The 4,575-nt window shown below is 44.3% G+C and overlaps 1 non-coding gene across 1 annotated transcript; it reads left to right on the top strand.

Annotated features, from left to right (window-relative positions):
- Positions 1-542: 542 nt before the first annotated feature.
- On the top strand, positions 543-616 carry TRNAI-AAU. Its single transcript has one exon. It is a non-coding gene; the product is annotated as a tRNA-Ile (tRNA).
- The last annotated feature ends 3,959 nt before the right edge of the window (positions 617-4,575 follow it).

Genomic DNA, 4,575 nt, shown 5'->3' with positions numbered 1-4,575 from the left:
TGGTAAAACCGAAACCTTTGGCTGTGTAATACAAAATAGGGCTTAGATTAACTCTTCCCTGTGTTATTTCACGGGAGGTAAGTGCTTTCAGGCTCTGTCTCATTCAGCTCTCATGCCAGGTGAATTTCAGAGCGCGGCTGCTCTTATCCTCAGTCCTGCCGCAGGCTGTGCCGAGTTTCGCTCCACCATGGAATAACCCGGCTAGGAAGGGCCCGAGAGGGCCTCGCCAAGCTCCCAAGTGCTCGGGGCAGCGCTGGAGGCGGCCGGGGCTCGGCCCAGGAGCCCGGGAAAACAAAGATAGAGCCTGCACGGCCTCACCGCGCTGTCACCTCCCTGTCCCCGCCGGGGAAAGCGCGTGCAGGTGTCCCAGCCCCGGGAACAGCGCAGGGTGTCGGTGTGGGGGAGCACAGGGGGCTCGGGGAGCGCTGCCATCCCCGGGCAGGCGGGGCTGGCCCGCAGGAACCGGAGCAGTGAGGGCCGCAGCGGCCCCGCTCTGCTCCCTTACAGCATGGACATGCTTCCCGCAAAGAGCTGCGCGGGCGGGCCGGTTAGCTCAGTTGGTTAGAGCGTGGTGCTAATAACGCCAAGGTCGCGGGTTCGATCCCCGTACGGGCCATTAGTTTTGCCCGTCCCGCCGCCGATTCCGGCGGTCCCTCGGCTCCAGCCCAGCGCCCGCGGGAGCGCGGCACCCGCTGACGGGACAGGCCAGGGACGGCTGGGGAGAGGACGCGAAACAGCTGAACAACGGCTAATAAAAGAAATAATGTGTGGAGGAAGTGTACGGAGGGAGGTTTTAAATCTTTACGTAGCTTGTCGCCGGAGTTTTCCGTGTTTTGCCCCGCGGCACTTTGTTCGAGTGCTTCTGTTAAATACCGTTAGGCCGAAAGAAAGCTTGCAGGAATTCAGGTCTCCCCTTCCAGTGAATAATCCCAGGGAACTAAAATGTCAGGTCTTTAGCTTTGTGTTAGTGTCACTCTTCGATAGCTCTGTGTCAGGGGCTGGAAGACGCTAAAGACAGTAGGGTTTTATTGTTTTTCTTCCTGTGAAGCAGGAAGACAAGCAGATCTCCCTTGGCAGCCTGATTTTTCAAAGAATGTTCTGAACTCCATATAGAAAGTAGCCAAACTTGAGAGGCACACTGTAATGCAAGTCTTAATTTTTATGGGTGTGCTATTTATTCAAGAAAAAGTTCCAGGCCAAACAGATGTTTTGTAATGGAGCACTGCAGGAGTGGCCAGGATGGACCTCTGCCAGCTCAACCTGCCTCTGTAAGTTTTCCCTCTAAGAAACTTCTCTTAGACGCTCAGGACAGTTATTATTTTTGTCCTATCTGCCTCTGAACTGAAATGAGACTTCTCCAGAGGAGGGAAACTTAATGGTGTAAATGTTTTCATTGTGGTTTCATTGTGGAAACCACTGATTTTGTTATTAGAGCTGCATACATGCAGGTCACAGCTTCTTTGGGAAAATGCTTTGAGGTAACAGCATTCTATTGACTTCTTTTACAAAGCTGCTGGTACATCCCTTTACTATTCAGGCCCGTTGCTTACATCTTCTTCCAACTGCAGGGGCTGATTCAAAATAAGAGATAATGATAATAATAATAATAAAATGGGATATACTTCATGCCAGAGTTCTGACATTACTCATTCCCCAGAATGTCACAAAGGTACCGCAAGGGCAGATTAGAAATGTCACTCCAAAGTCACAGTGTAACTTGTAAATCATAAAGATGAATATTCATGTTATCTAGCATCCAAACTGCTGTCATGGCTCCATCAGATGTCACGGAAGAGTAATACGGTTCTGGTTTGATGACCTTCTGTCTTGCCACTCCACTCAATGATCTTCCTCAATTCCTTTGGGTCTAGTTATAGTGGCCAAGACTTGACTATGTATAATGACATTCATTTTAAATGAACTGAAAGGAGAAAAAGCCATGGTGTTCTGCTTCAGAAAAAAAAATAAAATCTGGGAATACTATTGTTTTGTTTTATATTTCCCACTTTAGGAATCCGATTTTTATTATAGCTGTGTTGCAAAGTCCTTGCTATAAAACCAAGGCCATGCAATGACTCCTTGGCCACTTTTTCAGTTTGGTTTGAATTGCTTGTATTCTGTGTGGTTCTTTGCCAGCCAGGACTGTATGGGCATATTTTCCCTAAATTTACTTTCAGCAGATGGTTGTCAGATTGTGAGGGTCAGCCATTGTCCCTAGGGGAGTCATTCCAAAGCCTGTTGTTCAACCTCAAAGCTAGTTGGAGAATAAAAAGAGGTTAAACAAACAAACCCATATAGTGGTATAATGCTCTCGTGAGGATGGCCCAGGAATTTCCATTCTGATGCTCTGCAGTGGCAGATGCTGAGGCATATTCTGGGGTTACTGTTCAGTGTTTTGTTTGACCTGTAATTGGACTGCACATCAAGGCCAAAATGGGTCCCAGTTTCTGTGTACTTAAAGTGTGGGGTGAAGCACAGCTCCTCTGTCCACAGCAGGCGTTGATGGGGAGGATGAACCTCTTGTTGACTATAACAATGCTAAATGCTGAGAGCTGAGGAGGAACCTTCTGATCAGTTGAGTAAAACCTCTTCAGTCACTGTTTCTGATTATAAGCTATTGTGGTCTAGAGTTACACAGACCAAGTCAGCTAATTAGTTTCATGTTCTTCACTGTAATGTCTACATTTGACTTTGCACAAAATACTACTAAGAGGGCTCTTAACTCCAAATATTTGAAGGTAGCCAGAAAGTAGGTTCACACAGCATTCAATTCAGTAGATGAGTATTCATTCACTCAGTGATGTTCTGAAACATTTGCTTTTCCAGCCGCATCACAGGTTAGGTTTATAATTTCGTATATTGTGTTTATTGCTAGAATATCTAAGTCTTTTGCCATTGGGATGCTTTATTCATTCAGCTTTCTTTTGAGGGTCTTAATTATAGCAGGAATCTGAGTGGCAAAGATTGATCGGATATATCAATACAGCAATGCACAGATGCAATCCAGAAACATCATTTTTGAAATCAAAGGCAGGATGTGGTGGAAGGAGTTGCTCTTTAGATTGATTTGTGTGCAATGATGTTGTAAGTATTAATGCTGTTATAGGTGAAGTTTAGCATTTGCTTAAAGCTGGGGAGTGTAGTGTTTACTTTCCACATGTTAGGAAAAAAAGGCAGCTCTATCAAAAAGCCTGATCCTGTCCTGAGCCCAAACAAAGATTCTCATTTAGTGTTGTTATGAGCAGAGATGCAGGTGGGAGGGTGATGAGGAATTGCCATAGAAACAGGCATGGGAAGGAGCCAGCAGCCAAGAATGCGGCTCAATGGGCATGGGCAGCCGAGCGCTGTGAGCCCGGGATCTGGCTGAAAGCAACCAGGAGCTGTAAGGAAAAGCCCAACAACCAGCCCCCTGTTTGGGCCCTGGAGTCTCTGAGAAACAAGGGTTATTCAATAAAGGGGACAGCAAGACAGGGACACTGGCTTCCAGTTTCTTTGCTAATCATTAAATAAGGGCCCTGATTTTTTATCTTGCAGTTCACATCAGAACAGAGTAGCTATATTTACTGCTGAAGCTGGAGAAGTATCTTCTTGGTATTTCTTAGAAAGTAATTGCTAAATGAAATGTAAGCAAATCTGAGTAACACGTTAAAACCCGAGAAAGTGTGATGGACTGAATTTGAACAAGAATCAAATCTTTGCTCTTGACATAGTCTGTAAAAGGATTAAGTAACTTTGTAAACAAAATATGCAGCAATTTCTATCATAGTTTTGAACTAATGCCTGCCTGTAGAGTTACTGAGTTTAAATAGCTGAACAGTCCTTTTTTCACTGTGTAAGAATTCACTTTCAATGCCCATAGTACAACAGGGCCATGTGGAGGGCACCAAATTCTCACTTTAACCTGTGCCACATACAGGTGAAAGATAACTGTGAAAATATCTGGCTTCAGGTGTGTGTTTGTACTTGTCTTAAAAAGAATAAATAAACTTATCTTACTAGATTAGAAGGAGCAGCTATAGCCATACACCAGTGCTGTGTGGTGAGGGGCAAGTGTTCAGTTTAATCAGTATCTAGTCACTGTTTCACAAGGGAAGTAAGCTAGAAGATAACATAACCTTTGGCAATATTCTCTCAGAGTTTAAAATAAAGCATATTGAAGTCTGGGTAAGAATTTTCTTATTTTTGCAGATGAAGAGGAATAGAGTTTTTAAAAACAAATAACATGGATGTATTTTGCTATGTCATTTTTGTCATTAACAATGTGAGGAACAATGAAGAGCAATGGGGGAAGTCTGCAGTTTGATATGCTCAGGCTTCTGTAGAAGAGCAGTGCTGCTTCGAGAGGACAGAAAATTATGGGCCCCTAATATTTGGTAGGCTTATGATGCTGAACAGGCAGTGTGGTTGTTAAACTTTCTATCTGAGGCTAACTGAATTGCAGCTGGCCAATATCCATCACAACTTTTAGAAGTAAATAATCTGATTTTCTATTAAGTGGTTAAAATGCTACATGGGATGCAGACTAAAGCATCTTCTCACTTGTCTTCCTAATGCTTTCAGAGGCAGAAATTCTGA

Source organism: Onychostruthus taczanowskii, unplaced genomic scaffold (genome assembly GCF_017590055.1).
Source record: "Onychostruthus taczanowskii isolate IOZ18803 unplaced genomic scaffold, ASM1759005v1 scaffold73, whole genome shotgun sequence".
Classification (NCBI taxonomy): Eukaryota; Metazoa; Chordata; class Aves; order Passeriformes; family Passeridae; genus Onychostruthus; species Onychostruthus taczanowskii.
This window is presented reverse-complemented; position numbering and strand designations above follow the sequence as displayed.